Here is a 21,331-nt window from a genome sequence, read left to right as displayed (position 1 = left end):
TGTCTCCTGGTTTGCGGAGGTCTGGGGAAAGCCAGAAGCCCAGCAGGGTGAGGCATCTTCATCTGTGGTCCCTCTCCAGGCAAGGCAACCCTTTACACCTGGGCGCAGAAAAGCAGTTCCCCACCAGTGCTTTTCAGCCCTGCGTACCTAAAACACAAAATACCAATATGCCTATGGCTCAGGGAGAGGGGCACCCGGCGGGGGAGGCTCAGAGATCATCTCCTTCAGTTCCTCATGTTACAGATAAAACCTGAAATCCAGAGAAGTTAAATGATTTCTCCCTCAGGCTCACAGTTGTAGAGATGGTAGAAAGCTGGGCCTGCTACCCAGGTGGAAATAATCTGTGTTGTCTTGGCCTGTAGTGGCTAAAGGCAAGGTTTCAGTTCCACGCCAAAGACTGAGGTTGAGTCGTGCCAGTGAGAGCCGAATCCTAACTGCTAGACCACTGCCCCTTGGCTTTGCAGAAAAGAGTTCCGACAAAGAGAGTGTTTATTAAAAGGAAAAAGAGTAGAGTGTGTGTGGATAGAGGAACAGGTGGACTCAGAGTTGCTCCCTCCTGGTTGTTTGATTCACTCCTGTGGGGCATTTCTTCTGGGTCTCCTTTGGCCTGTCCTCCTGATTTGCCTGGTTCTGAGCCGGTACTTGGTATAGCTCAGGATCCTCCCATGGGTGCCTGGGTGTGCATCTCAAGGCCTATGGGTAGACTTCACACCATTCCCCTTCTGACCTCCAAGGAGCTTTCAGTTGGGAAGGTTTCCTGGACTTCAAGAATGAAAAATATGTGGTTTCTTATCTGGGCAGGGCCCAACATCCTCTTGATTGTCATGCTACTGATATTTTGGAGTTTGTCCACAGATGAACTCCAGTTGCTTATTCTGGAGTGCGGGTGGGGGGCATCTACCTCCTGCCTCAAAAATAGGAATCTTTCATTTGTTCTTTCAGGGGGGCCACAACCTGTGCGGTGAGTGGGTGGGGCAGCTCCCAGCCTTTTGAGGCAGCAGGGGACCTGGGGTAGAGGGGGTAAACTCAAGGTCCCTGCTCGCACAGAGGGGATGCTCTTAGCTCACACCAGAGCTAACATTTTTATCCAAATTTAAAATGCCAGTGATTTTGTGAACAATGAGACAGTGTAGTCATCAGGACTCTGTTGAGATAAGAACCCAGTTAGAAGCCGCCTAGTCAATCGGTGGCCGTTTAACCCTGGGCTCCTGGAGGAGCTTCTGGGGCTAGAGGGGAGCCACCTGCCTGGACAGCTGCTCTCTCTGGGTCCTGGCATCTTTCCACCCCTGCAGACTGGAGGGTGAATGCACGTGGAGGGGATGATTCCTGTGAGAAAGTGACATTTGAGGCAGGGAGGCCGCCTCTGGGGTGGTACCATCTGTTGTCGCACACTGGTGGCAGGGTTTAATCGCCTCTGCAACACCTAGCGCATCACTGGCTCACAGCAGGCACCTGGCCTCTGCTGATGAGCCACCAGCAAGATGTGTTCTCGTGTAGCTCGGAGTCTGGCTGTGGGACCCAGATGAGAGCGAGTCCATGCGGCGAACATCAGGACGGGCAGCAGAGGGCGCCCGCCCCAGGCCGGCACCCTCAACAGGGATGTGGCGGGAGGACACGCCTTCCTGGAGGAAATACAGAATGGGGGTTACAGTGAAGACCACAGTCCTCCCCGCTTCCGGGGCCGAGAGCTGCCAGTGGGGACGAGAGGAGGGTCTGTGGAGGTGTGCTATTCTAGCGACCAAGGGTGACAGAAGGGTGAGGGTGCTCTCCACTGCCCCAACACCCAGGTCGCAGGCTCTGTGTCCTCTCATTTCCTATCTGGTGCAGAGTTCAAAACAGTGGGTTGGTTTCAATGTATGATTGGGGCTGCCCAGGTGGCTCAGTGGTAAAGAATGCGCCTGCCAATGCAGGGGCTGCAGGTTTGATTCCTGGGTCAGGAAGATCCCCTGGAGAAGGAAATGGCAACCCACTCCAGTATTCTTGCCTGAAAAATAGAGGACTTAGCTCTTTGCTCAAGAGGAAACAGTAAGTTATGGGAAGGAATTAAATCTAAAGGTCTGATGGGATTCTCACTTTCAAAAGGTGATATTCAGAGGTTTATTCTTTTGCTTCTAACAGGTTGGGAGAATTCATAAAACTTCTTAACACTGAGAAAAATAAAAACCTTGAAGTATCTGAACATGTGAGAAACTAGTAGCTCTGTTAGCTTAGAATGGAGTGGTGTCTGGAAAAAAATGCATTAGACGAATATTGGCAAAAGTATCAATAACATAATCATGGAGGTGTTTAAGTTCATACTTGTAATAAAAATGACTCAAATTATTTGAGTACCTTGTTGGAGAATTACCAGGAAAGATTTTTGTCTTAAGTGATTTCCAGTTTTTCACAGCTAAGATTTGTTTAGAAGTTTCTCTTTTGAAGAGTCAGGGAGAATGGATATCATTATATCTATCAGCTGCTTCAGATCAGAATTCCCTAAATACCCAGAGTATTGACAGCTATTATTGTCAATATTCTCAGCTTTCAGCTCAAAGTATGCTTTGGTACATTGATAATTTGGGGGGTATGACTCTGTCACAGTATTTCATCTCCAAAGTAAAGAGTTTTTAAAGTGTTATTTCAGTTATTTTCTACTAGAGTATCATAGGCTTTGACTTCTTTACATACCTCTCTTTATTTTTTTCAGTAGTGTTTCTCACATTGTCTTACCACAGTGGAGTCGCACTGTGTGCGACTGTGTTCCTCTGTTGGATTCTGGGCTCCAGAAGGACACTGTGCTTTCTTCCGTATTGTCAGACTCCAGAGTGTCTGACATACACTGTATGCTCTGTAAATTCTTATTGGATGCATTGGAAAGGTCTTTGAGGAATTTCTAGACTAGGCTAGGTAAGCACCCATTTTGCAGCATCCCTGTGTTATTTTCTAAATACTCAAAAAGCATTTGTAAAGATGGGATTCTCATGTAGTGGTTTATATCATTTAAGAGATATGTTTTCATGGTATAAAAATTTTATGGTCTAAAGGTTTTGAAATCATACAGAGTCTGTTCTCTTATCACTGTGGAATTATGTTCTTAATCAATATAAAAGGATATTTGAAAATAACCCACATATTTTCAAGTGCAATGTGACTTTTAGCAAGAGAGATCTTTGACTTAGCCATTGAAAGCCTCACCAATGTCAAGACTGAAAAAACAAAGGGTAATTGCAGAGAAGAAAGCATTTAAATGAGAAATTAATTTCAAACATATTTTTTAAATGTTGCACTTTATTTTATGTTTACAGTGTCACCTGGCTTATAGTCTGTGGGAACTTGAATTTGTATTCTGCTGTTACGTAAAGATTGTATAAATCTTAATTGTGTTAAATTGGTTCATTGTGCCTTTTAGGTCCTCTGCTGTATCCACTGTATCCTCCTGCTTTTCTGTCTATAATTCTATTGATTTTTGAGAGTTGGATAATGAAACTCCAACTAAACTTTATCTATTAAAAAAAAATTGTAGTGGAACTCTGTGTAACTTTGTTCTGTATTTTCCAAGTCTCCTGTAAATGTGTTACCATACTTCCATAATTTAACAAATAAAAAAGAAAAAATGTTTGACTTACTTGAATTCACTCATGGCTGAAACCAACTAGATAATGTTAACTTGTCTGATTTTTCCAAGCAACATTTTTGCCTTAAAGAAAATAATATATGACACTTAGACTTTATATGAAGATGAAAATTGGGGCAAGGTAATCCGTTATGGCAGAAAGTGAAGAGGAACTAAAAAGCCTCTTGATGAAAGTAAAAGAGGAGAGTGAAAAAGTTAGCTTAAAGCTCAACATTCAGAAAACGAAGATCATGGTATCCAGTCCCATCACTCCATGGGAAATAGAAACAGTGGAAACAGTGTCAGACTTTATTTTTGGGGGCTCCAAAATCACTGCAGATGGTGATTGCAGCCATGAGATTAAAAGACGCTTACTCCTTGGAAGATAAGTTATGACCAACCTAGATAGCATATTGAAAAGCAGAGATAATACTTTGCTGACTAAGGTCCATCTAGTCAAGGCTATGGTTTTTCCAGTGGTCATGTATGGACGTGAGAGTTGGACTGTGAAGAAGGCTGAGCACCGAAGAATTGATGCTTTTGAACTGTGGTGTTGGAGAAGACTGTTGAGAGTCCCTTGGACTGCAAGGAGATCCAGCCAGTCCATTCTGAAGGAGATCGACCCTGGGTGTTCTTTGGAAGGAATGATGCTAAAACTGAAACTCCAGTACTTAGGCCACCTCATGCGAAGAGTTGACTCGTTGGAAAAGACTCTGATGCTGGGAGGGATTGGGGGCAGGAGGAGAAGGGGACGACAGAGGATGAGATGGCTGGATGGCATCACTGAGTTGATGAACGTGAGTCTGAGTGAACTCCAGGAGTTGGTGATGGACAGGGAGGCCTGGCGTGCTGCGATTCATGGGGTCGTAAAGAGTTGGACACGACTGAGCAACTGAACTGAATATTTCTTAAGATTCAGTTGATATATTAGTTACAAATGTACAATACAATGATTCCATATTTGTACATATTTCAGAGTGACCACCAGTGTCTAGCTAACATCTGACACCATAGTTAGAAATTTTTCTCTTCTGATGAGAACTTTCAAGAGGTAGTCTCTTCAGTTCAGTCGCTCAGTCATGTCCGACTCTTTGCAACCCCATGAATCGCAGCACGCCAGGCCTCCCTGTCCATCATCAACTCCCAGAGTTCACTCATACTCACGTCCATCGAGTCAGTGATGCCATCCAGCCGTCTCATCCTCTCTCGTCCCCTTCTCTTCCTGCCCCCAATCCCTCCCAGCATCAGAGTCTTTTCCAATGAGTCAACTCTTTGCATGAGGTGGCCAAAGTACTGGAGCTTCAGCTTTAGCATCATTCCTTCCAAAGAAATCCCAGGGCTGATCTCCTTCAGAATGGACTGGTTGGGTCTCCTTGCAGTCCAAGGGACTCTCAAGAGTCTTCTCCAACACCACAGTTCAAAAGCATCAATTCTTCGGCGCTCTGCCTTCTTCACAGTCCAACTCTCGCATCCATACATGACTACTGGAAAAACTATAGCCTCAATTAGACGGACCTTCTTGGCAAAGTAATGTCTCTGCTTTCGAACGTGCTATCTAGGTTGGTCATAACTTTTCTTCCAAGGAGTAAGCATCTTTTAATTTCATGGCTGGTACTCTCTTAGCAGCTTTCAAATATGCGATAATATCAGCTGTAATCATCGTGCTGTGTGTCACCTCCCTTTATTTTGTTTTAAACTGAAACTTACACCTTTTGACCCTCGTCACACATTCGTTCACTCCTTACCCAGACACCTTTGGCCACTACCAATCCTCTGTATCTATGAGCATGGTTTTTCTTCATTGGTTTAGATTCTGCACATAAATGAAGCCACACAGTATTTGTCTTTCTCTGTCTGCCTTATTAATAGTTCACTAACCATAATTCCCTAAGGTCCATCTATTTGTTGCAGTTGGCAAGACTTTATTCTTTTTATGGCCGCATAATATTCAGTTACAGATATATTTATCACATTTTCTTTATCCTTTCATTCAGTTGGGTTGCTTTTGTGTCTTATATATTGTAAATAATGCTGCAATAAACATGTTGGTGCAAATACCTTTTCCAGTTAGTGTTTTCATGTCCTTTGGATAAATATCTAGAAGCACAATTGCTGGATCATAACAGTAGAATAATTTTTAACTTCTGGAGGAACCTCCATACTGTTTTCCATAGTGGCTGCACCAATTTGCAATCCCACCAATGGACATGAAGGTTTCCTCTTCTCTACATCTCGCCAACACACTTATTGTCTTTTTTTAATTGCTACGCTAGAGGTATGAGGTGATATTGCAGTTCTGATTTCCTTTTCCCAGTGATTAGTGATGTTGAGCACCTTTTCATGTACTTGTTGGCCATCTGAATGTCTTCCTTGGAAAAAGTCTATTCAGATCATTTGTACATTTTTTTTTAAACTGGCTTTTTTTTTTCTGTTGAGTTTTGAGTTCTTTGTATATTTTGGATACTAACCCCTTGTGATGTATATGACATCTGCAGATATTTTCCCTACTTGGTAGGTTGTCTTTTCGTTTTGTTCATGATTTCCTTTGCTGTGCAGGAGCTTTTTCATTACATGTTAAGTACAAAAAAGTCCTCACCAAGACCTGTGTTGAAAAGCTTATCACCATTTACTTCTGAGAGTTTTATGATTTCAAGCATGTTCAAGGCTGTCATCCATTTTGTATTACTTTTTGTGTAAGGTCTAAGTTAGTGGTCCAGTTTCATTCTTGTGTATGTGGCTGTCTAGTTTTCCCACATCATTTATTGAAGAGGTGACACCCCATTGTATATTCTTGGCTCCTTTGTCATAAATAAATTGATCATATATGCATGGGGTTATTTATGGGCTCCCTGTTCTGCTACGTTGTGTGTTTTATGCTAATGCCATACTGTTTTGATTAGTAGAGCTTTGAAATATAGCTTAAAATCACAGAGTATGAAGACTTTAGCTTTGTACTTCTTTCTCAAGACGGCTTTGGTTCTTTGGGGCTTTTGTGATTCCATATGAATTTTAGGATTTTTTTTCCTCTGTTTTTATGAAAAATACCATTGAAATTTTGATAGGGATTCATTGAATCTTTAGATTGCTTTGAATAGTATGGACACTTCAGCCTTATTCATTCTTCCAGTCCATGAAGGTGGAATATCTTTCCATTTATTTGTGCCTTCTTCAGTTTCTTTCATCATTGTCTTAAGTAGATTTCTGTACATGTTTTTAATTTCTTTGGTTAAATTTATTCCTAGATGTTTTATTCTTTCTGATGCAGCTGTAAATGGGTTTGTTTCCTTAATTTCTCTTTCTGATAGTTTGTTATTATTGAATAGAAACACAGTAGATTTTTATGTGTTGTTTTCATATCCTGCAAGTTTACTGAATTTGTAATTAGTTCTAACAGTTTTGTTTTTGTGAAGTCTTTGGGGTTTCTATATATCTTGTTATCTGCAAATAGTGGGAGTTTTCTTCCTTTTCAGTTTAGCTGCCTTTTATTTTTCTTGCCTAAATGCTCAGTCTAGGCCTTCCAAAATTACATTGAATAAGTGGTGAGAGCGGGCATCCTTGTCTTATGCCTGATTTTAGAGGAAAAGCTTTCAGGTTTTCACCGTTGAGCATGACGTTAGCCATGGACTTGCAATATATATGGCCTTTATTATGCTGAAATATGTTGCCTGAAAGCCACTTTGTTGAGATTTTTTAATCAAAAGTGGAAATTGTACTTTATCAAATGTTTTTTATGTGTATTGAGATGACCATAAGGTTTCTTATATTTTGTTAGAGTCTAGTTGATTTAGAAGATTGTGTTAGCTTCGGGTGTACAGCATAGTGATTCAGTTATTCACATCCATATATCCATCTTTTTCAAATTATTTTCCCATAGAGCTTATTACACTGTATTGAGTGGAGTTCCCTGTGGTGTACAGTAGGTCATTGTTGACTGTCTATTTTATATGTAGTTGTGTGTGTGTTAATCGCAAACTCCTGATTTTTCCTACCACACCTGCCCCCGTTGATAGACATAAGTTTGTTTGTGAACTGAGTCCTGTTTCTGCTTAGTAAATAAGTTCATTCGTATGTTTTTCAGCTTTCACATGTAAGTAACAGCATATCTATCACTTGATATGATAATGTATCATATCATTTGTTTTTCTCTAATTTGCTTCGCTTGGTGTGACTCTCTAGGTCCAGCCATGTTGTTCCACAGGTTGTGGCTGAGTCATAGGCCATTGTCTGTGTGCACATCTTCTTTTTCCATTCATCCGTATTCTTGCCTGAAGAATGCCATGGACAGAGGAGCTTGGCAGGCCGCAGCCCAAAGGGTCACAGAGTCGGACACGCCTGAGCACACAACACCCACACACAACGTCTTTATCCAGTCATCTGTCGATGGACATTTCGGTTACCTCCATGTCCTGGCTATTGTAAATAGTGCTACAGTGAACAGTGGGGTGCAGATGTCTTTAGAATTCTGGTTTTCGTAGAGTGTATGCCCAGCATTGGAATTTCTGGGTCATACAGTAGTTCTGTTCTCGATTTTTTAAAGGAATCATTGCACTGTTCGCCGCAGTGGCTCTTCCAGTTTGCATTCCCACCAACAGTGCAAGATGTTTCTCTTTTCTCCACACCCTCTCCACCATTTATTGTTTGTAGATTTTTTTTTTTGATGATGGCATTCTGACTGTTGTGAGGTGATATCTCCTTGTAGTTTTGATTTGCATTTCTCTAATAATAAGCAATATTGAGCATCTTTTCATGTACTTACTGGCCATCTGTATGTTCTCTTTGGAGAAATGTCTGTATAGGTCTTCTGTCCATTTTTTGTTTGGATTATATGGTTGTTTTGGATACTGAGCTACATGAACTGTTTATTCCCTTGTCAGTTGCTTTATTTGCAAATACTTCCTCCTGTTCTGAGGATTGTCGTTCATCTTGCTTATGGTTTCCTTTGCTGTGCAAAAGCTTTTAACTTTAATTAGGTTCTATTTGTTCATGTTTGTTTTTATTTCCATTATTGTAGGGGGCGGATCCGAAAAGATATTGCTGCAGTTTATGTCAAAGAATGTTCAGCCAATGTTTTATTCCAAGAGTTATGTACTGCCTAAGCATTACATTTAGGTCTTTGATCCATTTTGAGTTTACTTTTCTGTATAGTGTTTGGTAGTGTTCTGATTTCATTCGTTTACATGTATGTATCCAGTTTTCTGAGCACCATTTATTGAAAAGACTGTCTTTTCTTCATTGTATATTCTTGCCTCCTTTGTTGAAGATGAACTGATCATAGGTGTGTAGGTTTATCTCTGGGATTACTGTCTTGTCACATTGATCCATATGTCTATTTTTGTGCCAGTACCAAACTGTCTGATTATTGTAGCTTTGTAATAGAGTTTAAAGCCAGGGAGCCTGATTCCTCCAGCTCCAGTTTTCTTTCTCAGGATTGCTTTGGCAGTTTGGGGTCTTTTGAGTTTCTGTTCCATTCCATTCCAAAATTTTAAAATATTCCAGTTCTTTGAAAAATGCCATTGTTAATTCAATAGAAATTGCATTGAATATGTAGGTTATCTTGAGTAGTATGAAGAAGGCAATGGCAACCCACTCCAGTACTCGCCTGGAAAATCCCATGGGCAGAAGAGCCTGGTAGACTGCAGTCCATGGGGTCACTAGGAGTCAGACATGACTGCGTGACTTCACTTTCACTTTTCACTTTCATGCATTGGAGAAGGAAATGGCAACCCACTCTGGTATTCTTGCCTGGAGAATCCCAGGGATGGGGGAGCCTGGTGGGCTGCTGTCTATGGGGTCACACAGAGTCGGACATGATTGAAGCAACTTGGCAGCAGCAGCAGCTTGAGTAGTATAGTCATTTTGACAAAATTGATTTTTCTAATTCAAGAACATGATGTGTCTTTCCATCTGTTTCATCATCTTCAAATTCTTTAATCAGAATCTTATAGTTTTCAGAGTACGAGTCTTTTGCCTTCTTCGGTTCAGTTCAGTTGCTCAGTCATGTCTGACTCTTTGCGACCCCATGGACTGTAGCACACCAGGCCTCCCTGTCCATCACCAACTCCTGGAGTCCACCCAAACCCATGTCCGTTGAGTCAGTGATGCCATCCAACCATCTCATCCTCTGTCGCCCCCTTCTCCTCCTGCCCTCAATCTTTCCCAGCATCAGGGTCTTTTCCATTGAGTCAGCCCTTCGCATCAGGTGGCCAAAGTATTGGAGTTTCAGCTTCAACATCAGTCCTTCCAATGAACACCCAGGACTGATCTCCTTTAGGATGGACTGGTTGGATCTCCTTGCAGTCCAAGGGACTCTCAAGAGTCTTCTCCAACACCACAGTTCAAAAGCATCAGTTCTTCTGTGCTCAGCTTTCTTTATAGTCCAACTCTCACATCCATATATGACCACTGGAAAAACCATAGCCTTGACTAGACGGACCTTAGTTGGCAAAGTAATGTCTCTCTGCTTTTGAATATGCTTCTAGGTTGGTCATAACTGTCTTCCAAGGAGTAAGCGTCTTTTAATTTCATGCTGCAGTCACCATCTGCAGTGATTTTTGGAGCCCCAAAAAATAAAGTCTGCCACTGTTTCCCCATCTATTTGCCACCTCTTCTTAATCTCTTCTGCTTCTGTTAGGTCCAAACCATTTCTGTCCTTTATTGTCCTCATCTTTCCATGAAATGTTCTCTTGGTATCTCTAATTTTCTTGAAGAGATCTCTAGTCTTTCCCATTCTATTGTTTTCCTCTATTTCTTTGCACTGATCCCTGAGGCCTCCTCAGACAACCATTTTGCCTTTCTGCATTTCTTTTCCTTGGGGATGGTCTTGATCACTGCCTCCTGTACAATGTCACAAACCTCCATCCATAATTCTTCAGACACTCATTCAGATCTAATCCCATGAATATATTTGTCACTTCCACTGTACAGTTGGAAGAGATTTGATTTAGGTCATACCTGAATGGTCTAGTGGTTTTCCCTTTCTTCAATTTAAGTCTGAATTTGCAATAATGAGTTCATGATCTGAGACACAATCAGCTCCCGGTCTTGTTTTTGCTGACTGTATAGAGCTTCTCTATCTTTGGCTGAAAAGAATATAATCAGTCTGATTTCATTATTGACCCATCTGGTGATGTCCATGTTAGTCTTCTCTTGTGTTGTTGGAAGAGGGTGTTTGCTCTGACCAGTGCATTCTCTTAGCAAAACTCTGTTAGCCTTTGCCCTGCTTCATTTTGTACTCCAAGGCCAAACTTGCCTGTTACGCCAAGTATCTCTTGACTTCCTACGTTTGCATTCCAGTCCCCTATGATGAAAAGGACATCTTTTTTCGGTGTTAGTTCTAGAAGGTCTTGTAAGTCTTCATAGAACCATTCAACTTCAGCTTCTTCAGCATTAGTGGTTGGGGCATAGACTTGGATTACTGTGATATTGAATGGTTTGCCTTGGAAACAGAGATCATTCTGTCGTTTTTGAGATTGCAATCAAGTACTGCATTTCAGACTCTCTTGTTGACCATGATGGCTACTCCATTTCTTCTAAGGGATTCTTGCCCACAGTAGGAGATACAGTGGTCATCTGAGTTAAATTCATCCATTCCAGTCCATTTTAGTTCGATGATTCCTAAAATGTCGATGTTCACTCTTGCCATCTCCTGTTTGACCACTTCCAATTTACCTTGATTCATGGACCTAACACTCCAGGTTCCCATGCAACATTGTTCTTTACAGCTGGAGAACAGCTGAAAAAGGTACTGCTGAAAAAGGTATTGTTGGCGTTTATGTCAAAGAGGGTTCTGCTTACGCTTTCCTCTAAGTTTTTATAGTGTCCAGCATGACATTTAGGTCTTCATCCACTTCAAGTTTATTTTTGTTTGTTTTCTATTTCCTTGTTGTACATGTTAGGTGTTCAGTCTTCTGAGCACCACTTCTTGAAGAGACTTTTTTTTTTTTCCATTGTATATTGTTGCATCCTTTGTTTAGGCTAATTTATCACAGGGGTTTGGGTTGATCTCCAGTTTTTCTGTCCCATTTCGCCTGTGTGTCTATTTTTGTGCCAGTACTGTTCTCTTTAGATTACTGTAGCTCTGTATTTGGTTGATGCCAGGGTGCCTGATTTCTCCAGCTCTGTATTTCTTGCTCAGAATTTCTTTGGCAATTTTCGGTCTTTTGTGTTTTTGTACAAATTTTGAAAATTTTGTTCCAGTTCTGTGAAAAAAGCCATTGGTAATTCAATAGGAATGGCATTGAATGTGTAGATTACCTTGATAGTATAGTCATTTTGACGACTTTGAGTCTTCTAATCCGAGAAGATCATCTATTTGTGTCCTCTTCAAATTTTTCATTAGTGTCTTATACTTTCCAGAGTACACATTTTTTTCTACTGAGGTAGGTGTACTCCTAGGTGTTCTATTCTTTTGATGCAATGGTGAATAAAATGAGTTTTTTCCTTACTTTCTTTTTCATCTTTTGATATTAGTCTTTTGAAGTGCAGCAGGTTTTTATGAATTTTCTCTTCTATAACCTTATCAACTTATTAATGAGTTCTAGTGATGTTCTGGTAGCGTCCTTAGGCTTTTCTGTGTATAGTATCTGGTGAACTGCGAACAGTGACAGCTTCACTTCTTATACCATTTGAATTCCTGTATTTCTTTTAATTTGATTACTGTGATTAGGACTTCCATGATTATGTTGAATAAAAGCTGTGAGAGTAGACATTCTTGTCTTGTTCTTGATTTCAGCTTTTCACCATTGAGTATGATGTTAGCTGTGGGTTTTTCGTATATGGCCATTATAATGTTGATGAAGCTTTCCTCTTTACCCCTTTCTGGAGAGTTTCTATCATAAATGGGTGTGAAGTCTAGTGAAAAGCTCATTACGCATCTGTTGAGATCATAGATTTCTTACTTGGTGCCCAGTTGCTCTTCTGTGTTGTGGTGCTTTCTGCTGTGTAACCAAGTGAACCAGCTGTATGAATTCCCTCCCTCTTGGACCTCTCTCCATCCTCCCTCCAGCTCACCTACCTGGGTCACCACAGAGGACTGAGATGAGCTCACTGTGTTATAGCAGATTCCCGCTAGCTCTTTATTTTACACATGGAAGTATATGTCCATCCCAACCTTCCGGTTCATTCCACCACACCCTGCCAAACCCTTGCCCTCTGTCTGCATATCCGTTCGTTGTCTAGGTTTCCGTCTCTATTCCTGCCCTGGAAATAGGTTTACCTGGGCCACTTATATCCATTAATAACCAATATTTGTTTCTCTATTTCTTGACTTCCCTCTATGTTTCAGGTCTAGGTCCATCCACATATCTACAAATGACACAATTTTGTTTCATTTTTATGGGTGGGTAATATACCATTATATATGTGTACCACATCTTCTTTATCCATTTATTTCTCAGTGAGCTTTCAGGTTTCTTCCTTGTCCTGGCAGCTGTAAATACTTCTGCAGTGAACACTGAGGGTGCATGTGTCTTTTTGTATTATGATTTTCTCAGGCTATATGACCAATAGTGGGATTACTGGTTTATATCATAATTGTTTTTTCAGTTTTTAAGGGAACTTCCATATTGTTCTTCACAGTGGCTATACCAATTTACATTCTCACCTATAATCCAAGAGGGTTCTCTTTTCTCTACATCCTCTCCTGCATTTACTATTGTGGAGTGTTTATGATGGCCATTCTAACCTGGGTGAGGTGTAGGTTTGATTTACATTTCTCTAGTATTAGTGATGTTGACCATCTTTTCAGATGTTTCTGGCTATCTGTACATTTTTTGAAAAATGTCTGTGTAGATATTCTGCCAGTTTTTGTGATCGGACTGTTCAGTTTTTTTGGATACTGAGCTATATGAGCTGTTTGTATATTTTGGAGATTAATCCCTTGTTGTCACTTTATTTGGTGATACTTTTCCTATTTTGAGGGTTGTCTTTTGTCTTGTTTCTGGTTCCTGGGCTATGCAGAAGCTTTAACATTTAATTAGGTCCCATTACAAAAGCTCTTAATGACCGTATAATTGTGATGGTGTGATCACTCACCTAGAGCCAGACATCCTGGAGTGTGACATCCAGGGGGCCTTAGGAAAGATCACTAAAAACAAAGCTAGTGGAAATGATGAAATTCTAGCTGAACTGTTTCAAATCCTAAAAGATGATGCTGTGAAAGTGCTGCACTCAGTATGCCAGCAAATTTGGAAAACTCAGCAGTGGCCACAAGACTGGAAAAGGCCAGTTTTCATTCCAATCCCAAAGAAAGGCAATGCCAAAGAATGTTCATACTACTGCACAATGGCACTCATCTCACAAGCTAACAAGGTCATGCTCAAAATTCTCCAAGCTAGGCTTCAACAGTATGTGAACCTAGAACTTCCAGATATACAAGCTGGATTTAGAAAAGGCAGGGGAAACAGCAATCAAATTGCCAACATCTGATGGATCATAGAAAAAACAGGAGAATTCCAGAAAAAACATCTGCTTCATTGACTACGCTAAAGCCTTTGACTGTGTGGATCACAACAAACTGTGAAAAATTCTTAAAGAGATGGAAATATCAGACCACCTTTCTTGCCTCCTGAGAAACCTGTATGCAGGTCAAGAAGCTACAGAACCAAGCATGGAACAACAGACTAGTTCAAAATGGGGAAAGGAATATGTCAAGGCTACATATTCTCACCCTGTTGTTTAACGTATATGCAGAGGACATCATGCGAAATGCTGGACTGGTGAAGCACAAGTTGGAATCAAGATTGCCCGGAGAAATACCAATCACCTCAGATATGCAGACAACTCCACCCTTATGGCAGAAAACAAAGAGGAACTAAAGCACCTCTTGGATGAAGGTGAAAGAAGAGAGTGAAAAAACTGACTTAAAACTCAACATTCAAAAAAGATTGAAGATCATGGCATCTAGTCCCATCACTTAATGGCATATAGATTGGGAAACGGTGGAAACAGTGACAGATTTTATTTTCTTGGGCTCCAAAGTCACAGCAGATGGTGACTGCTGCCATGAAATTAAGAGATGCTTGCTCCTTAAGAAAAGGAAAGCTATGACCAATCTAGACAGCATATTAAAAAGCAGAGCATTACTTTGCCAACAAAGGTCCGTCTAGTCAAAGCTATGGTTTTTCTGGTAGTCATGTATGGATATGAGAGTTGGATCATAAAGAAGGCTGATCAGAAGAAGAATTGATGCTTCTGAACTGTGTTATTGAAGACCCTTGAGAGTCCCTTGGACTGCAAGGAGATTAAACCAGTCAGTCCTAAAGGAAATCAACCTTGAGTATTCATTGCAAGGACTGATGCTGAAGTTGAAGCTCCCACCTGATGTAAAGAGTTGACTCATGGAAAAGACCCTGATGCTGGGAAAGATAGAAGGCAGGAGGAAAAGGGGACGACAGAGGACGAGATGATTGGATGGCATTACCGACTCAATGAACATGAGTTTGAGCAAACTCTGGGAGATAATGAAGGACGGAAGCCTGGCATGCTGCAATCCATGGGGGTCACAAAGATACATGATTGAGTGACAGAAATTGAACTGAACATGTTGATTGCCTTGGGTAGTAGTCATTTTGACAGTATTGAATCTTGCAATCCAAGAATATGATCGCATTTCATACATTTGTGTTGTCTTCAAGTTCTTTCATCTGCATCCTATTGTTTATAGATTTTTCCCTTCCTACATAGGTTTATTCGTTGGTATTTTACTCTTTTTTATGCAATGGTAAGTGAGTTGTTTCCTTAATTTCTCCATTTGATCTGTTATTCATGTATAGATATGCAACAGATTTCTGTGTATTAATTTTCTCTCCTACAACCTTATCAAATTTATTGATGACTTCTAGTGATTTTCTGGTAGCATCCTTAGGATTTTCCACATATAGCATTTTGTCATCTGCAAACAGGGACTGTTTTACTTCTTTTACAGTTTGAATTCCTTTATTTCTTTTACATTGATTACTGTGACTAGAATTTCAATACTATGTTGAATAACAATGATAACAGTTGACATTCCTGCCTTGGTTCCTGATCATATGGGAAATGCTTTCAGCTTTTCACCATTGAGTTGATGTTATCTTTGGGTTTTTCATATATGGCCTTTATTATGTTGAGGAAGTTTTCTCCTTCCCCCTTTCTTGAGAATTTTTATCATAAATGAATGTGAAATGTAGTCAAGCGTTCTTTCTGTATCTGTTCCCAATGATTTTTTTTTAAGTTGGGATAAAGTTGGTTGATGATGATGTACTGGTTTCTGTTATACAACGAAATGAATCAGCTATCTGTATATGTACATCCCCTCCCTTGTGGACCACCCTCCAGAGCCCTGCCATCCCACCAATCTAGGTCATGACAGGCCGTTGAGCTGAGCTTCCTTTGCCATAGCAGTTGACACTGGCTATTTATTTCACCAACGGTGCTGTATGTCAATTCCAGTTCACCCCACCCTCCTTCCCAGCCCCATGTCCAAATATCCATTGTCGAGGTCTGCATTGCTATCCCTGCCTTGGAAATAAGTTTATCGGTGCCATCTTTTTAGAATCCACACATATGTGTGAATATATATTTGTCTTTATCTTTTTGAGTTACTTTACTATGTATCCCAGACTCTAGGTCCTTCCACGTCTCTGCATATGACCTAGTTTCATTCCTCCTTGTGTGTGTGCTAAGGTGCTTCAGTCATGTCCAACTCTGTGACCCTGTGGACTGTAGCCCGCCAGGCTCCTCTGTCCATGGGATTCTCCAGGCAAGAGTGCTGAAATGGATTGCCATGCCCTCCTCCAGGGCATCTTCCCGACCCAGGGATTGAATCCACGTCTCTTGCATCTTCTACACTGACAGATAGGTTCTTTAGCACTGGTGCTGGGTGAGTAATATGTCATTTTTTATATACGTACCACATGTTTTCCATGCATTTGTCTGTCGGTGGACATTTAGGTTGCTTCCATCCTGGCTGTTGTATATACTGCTACAGTGACCTTTGTGGGTGCTTGTGTCTTTTTGAATCATGATTTTCTCAGAGTATATATGCAGTAGTTGGATTGCTGGGTCATATGATAGTTGTATTTTCTGTTTTCAAAGGAACGTCTATACTGTTCTCTACAGTGGCTGTCACAATTTTTATTCCCACCCACTGTTCAAGAGGGTTCACTTTTCTCCCACTTTTATTATTGGTGAGCTTTTTGATACTGGCCATTCTGACTATTGTAAGGTGATAATTGTAATAGATTTGATTTGCATTTATGCAATAATTAGTGATGCTGAGCATCTTTTCATGTGTTTTTTGGCCATCTGTACTTCATCTTTAGAGAGATGTCTATATAGATCTTTTGCCCATTTTTTTTGATTGGATTGTTTGATTTTTTTGAATACTGAGCTTCATGAACTGTTTGAATATTTTGGAAACTAATCCCTTGTCAGTCATTTCAGTTGCAAATATTTTCTTCAATTCTGAGCCTTGTCTTTTTATTTTGTTTATGGTTCCATTTGCTATGCACAATGAAGTGGTTTCAAAAAGATATTGCTGCAGTTCATGGAATAATGTTCTGACTATGTTTTCCTCCAGGAGTTTTATAGTATCTAGCATTATATTTAGGTCTTTGGTCAATTTCAAGTGTACTTTTGTGTAAGGTGTTTCTTAGTTTTCTGTTTTCATTGTTTTAATGCAACTGTCCAGGCTTCTGAGCACCACTTCTTGTAGAGACTATCTTTTCTACATTGTATATTCTTGCTTCCTTTGTTGTAGGTCAATTGATCATAGGGGTGTGAGTTTATCTCTGGGTTTTCTATCCTGTCCCATTTGATCTATATGTCTATTTTTGTGCTAGTTCCATACTGTTTGGTTGCTGTAGCTTTGTATTAGTTTAATGCCATGGATTCCTCCAGCTCCATTTTTTTCCTCAGAAGTTCTTTGTTTGGTATCTTTTGTGTTTCCATACAATTAATAAAGTTTTTGTTTTCTGTGAAAAATGCCATTGATAATTCAATAAGAATTGCATTGACTATGTAGATTGCCTTGAGTAGCATGGTCATTTTGATAACACTGATTCTTCCAATCCATTAACTTGATCTGTCTTTCCATCTGTTTGTATCATCAAATTCTTTCATCAGTGTCTTAAGTTTTCAGAGTATAGGTCTTTTTGCCACCCTAAGTATGTAGGTTTATTCCTCAGTATTTTATTCTTTTTGCTGCAATGGTAAATGAATTATTTCCTTCATTTCTTCTTTTTGATCGTTCGTTATTAGTGTATAGGTGTTTCATTATTAGTATATAGATGTGTAACAGGTTTCTCTGTGTTAATTTTCTCTCCTGTAACTTTACCAAATTTATAGACGACTCTAGTGGTTTTCAGGCTTCCCTGGTGGCTATCATAAAGAATCTGCCTGCAGTGCAGGAGACCCAAGTTTGATCCCTGGGTTGGATAGATCCCCCAGAGAAGGGCTGGGTAGATCCCGCAGAGATGGATTGGGAAGATACCCTGGAGAAGGGAATGGCTACCCACTGTAGTAATCTAGGCTGGAGAAGTCCATGGACAGAGGAGCCTGACAGGCTACCGTCCATGAGGTAGAAACACACCCTCCCCGTCAGTGGCTTTCTGGTATCATCTTTAGAATCTTCTAACATCCTAGTCATGTATAGTATGATATATATATAGCCATCCTATAGTCTCCTGTCATCTGCAAACAGTGACAGTTTTGCCTCTTTTCCAATTTGAATTCCTTTATTTCTTTTTCTTTGATTATTGTGGCCAGGACTTCCAAGACTATGTTGAATGAAAGTGGTAAGAGTATACATTCTTGCCTTCTTCCTTATTTGAGAGGAAGTGCTTTCAACCTCTTTGCTGTTGAATATGATATTAGCTGTGGCCTGTCATGTGTGGCCTCTATTGCATTGAGGAAGGTTCCCTCTTTGCCTCTTTCTCTAGAGTTTTTATTATAAATGCATGTTATATCATCAGTCACTCTTTCTGTATCTAGTGAGAGGATCATATTTTAAATTGGGGTATAGTTGCTTTCCAGTGTTGTACTGATTTCTGTTGTACAACAAAATGAATCAGCCATTTGTATATATATTTATATATCCCCTTTCTCTTGGACCTCCCTCCAACCCACCTCCATCTCAGCTGTCTAGGCCACCCCAAAGCACTGAGCTGAGCCCTCTTTGCTACAGCGGTTCCCCACTAGCTGTTTGTTTTACACAGGCTAGTGTCTGCCAGTCCCAATCTTCAGTTCATCCCACCCCAGCTCCTTCGTGTCCACATGTCATTGTGTATGTCTGCATCTACATTCCTGCCTTGAAAATAGGTTTATCTGTACCATTTTCTAGAGTCCACATATATGCATTAATATATGATGTTTGTTTTTCTATTTCTGACTTATCTCAGAGTTTCTATGACAGACTCTGAGTCCATTTCTGTCTCTACAAATTTGTAGAGACATAAGAATAGAAGCAGCATAAAAATTTGTAGAAACATGAAAATACAGTTTCATTCCTTTTTATGGTAGAGTAAGATATCATTGTATATATATGCCTTGTATTTTTTCATTCATCTGTCAACAGACACTGAGGTTGCTTCCATGTCCTGGCTATAACAGTAACAGTGCTACAGCGAGCACTGTGGGGTGCTTCTGTCTTTTTGAATTATGATTTTCTTAGGGTATTTGTGGGAGTAGTGGGAATGCTGGGTCATATGGTAGTTCTATTTTCAGGTTTTAAAGGAACCTCCGTACTGTTTTACACAGTAGCTCTACCAAATTATATTCCATATATTTGTGCAAGAGGGTTCCCTTTTCTCCACACCCTCTCCAGCATTTATTTTTTGTAGATTTTTAATGATGTCCATTCTGACTTTGAGAGTGATACTTATTGTAATTTTGATTTGCATTTGCTTAATAATTAGTGATGTTAAGCATCTTTTCATGTGCCTCTTGGCCATCTGTGTATCTTGTTTGGAGAAATGTCCAGATCTTCCACCCATTTTTTGAGTAGGTTGTTTTTGTTTTATATTGAGATGCATTGAGCTGTTTGTATATTTTGGAAATTACTCTTTTATCCCTTTTTTATTTGCAAATATTTTCTCCCATTCTCACGGTTGTCTTTTTATGTTGTTCATGGTATCTTTTGCTCTGCAAAAGCTTTTAAATTTAATAAGATCCCATTTGTTTATTTTTTGTTTTTATTTTCATTACTCTAGTTGGTGACTAATGAAAAATTATTGCTGCAGTTTATGTCAAAGAATATTCTGCTTACATTTTCCTCTAAGTTTTCCAGTGTCTGGTCTTACACTTACGTCTTTAATCCATTTGAGTTTATTCTTGTGTATGATGTTAGGTTTTGTTCTAATTTCATTTTTTTACATGTAGCTGTCCAGTTTTCCTAGCTGCTGCTAAGTGGCTTCAGTCGTGTCCAACTCTGTGCAACCCAATAGACGGCAGCCCACCAGGCTCCCCCATCCCTGGGATTCTCCAGGCAAGAACACTGGAGTGGGTTGCCATTTCCTTCTCCAATGCATGAAAGTGAAAAGCTCAGTCATGTCCGAGTTTTCCCAGCACCGCTTATTAAATAAACCATTGTTTCTCCATTGTGTAATTTTGCTTTCTTTTTCAAAGATAAGGTGACTAATATAGGTGTGTGGGTTTATCTCTGGGATTTATATTCTGTACCAATGATGTTTTTGTGCCAATAACATACTGTCTTGATCACTGTAGCTTTGTAGTATAGTTTGAAGCCAGGGAGCCTAATTCTTCCAGCTTCATCTTTCTTCCTCAAGGTTGCTTTTGCTATTCAGGGTTTTTGTGTTTCTATACACATTGTAAAAAAATTTTGTTCTAATTTTGTGAAGACTGCATTGATAATTTGATAGGAATTACATTGAATATGTAGATTGCTTTAGATAGTATATAGTCATTTTCCCAATGTCGATTCTTTCAGTCTAAGAACATGATATCTCTTCTATTTGCATCATCATTGATTTCTTTCATCAGTGTTCTATAATTTTCTGAGTACAGGTCCTTTCCCTCCTTAGATGGGTTTTTTCTTATTTTATTATTTTTCATTTTTGGCTATGGCATATGGGATTGTTTCCTTAATTCTCTTTCTGATCTTTTTATTTTGAGTGTATAGGAATGCAAGAGATTTCTGTACACTAATTCTGTACCCTTCAACTTTACCAAATGCATTTATTATCTCTGGTAGTTTTCTGACGACATCTTTAAAATTTTCTATGTATAGTATCATGTCTTCTGCAGACAGTGACAGTCTCACTTCTCTATTTCCAATTTGGATTCCTTCTATTTCTTTTTCTTTGATTGCTATTGCTAGGACTTCCAAGATGATGTTGAATAAAAGTGGCAAGATTAGACATTTGTTTTGTTCCTGATCCTAGACCCCACAGAGACTGAGCCAGACCTGCCTTTGAGTGTTAGAGTATCTCCTGCGGAGGGACAGGTCCGCAGTGGCCTGCTGCTGGGTCACTGGGTGCAGCAGACCTGCGTATGGCATAGCCCTCTTGGAGGAGGTCACCATTAACCCCACCATAGAGCCGCCAGAACTTACACAGGATTCGGGAAACAGACTCTTAGAGGGCACAAACAGAACCTTGTGCACGCCAGGACCCAGGAGAAAGGAGCAGTGACACTACAAGAGCCTGACCCAGACTTGCCCATGAGTGTCCAGGAGTCTCCAGCGGAGGCATGGGTCAGTGGTGGCCTGCTGCAGGGTCTGGGGCACTGAGTGCAGCAGTGCCT

General features: G+C 40.2%; 1 long non-coding RNA gene across 1 annotated transcript in view; it reads left to right on the top strand.

Moving 5' to 3' along the window:
* LOC138433896 (uncharacterized) overlaps nt 1-21,331 on the top strand; it is a 47,471-nt gene that overhangs the window by 1,251 nt on the left and 24,889 nt on the right. The gene's annotated exons all lie outside the window — the stretch shown is intronic.

The sequence above is a fragment of the Ovis canadensis genome, chromosome 2 (assembly GCF_042477335.2).
Source record: "Ovis canadensis isolate MfBH-ARS-UI-01 breed Bighorn chromosome 2, ARS-UI_OviCan_v2, whole genome shotgun sequence".
Classification (NCBI taxonomy): Eukaryota; Metazoa; Chordata; class Mammalia; order Artiodactyla; family Bovidae; genus Ovis; species Ovis canadensis.
Note: the sequence above shows the minus strand (reverse complement) of the source record. Positions and strands in the feature narration are given on the sequence as shown.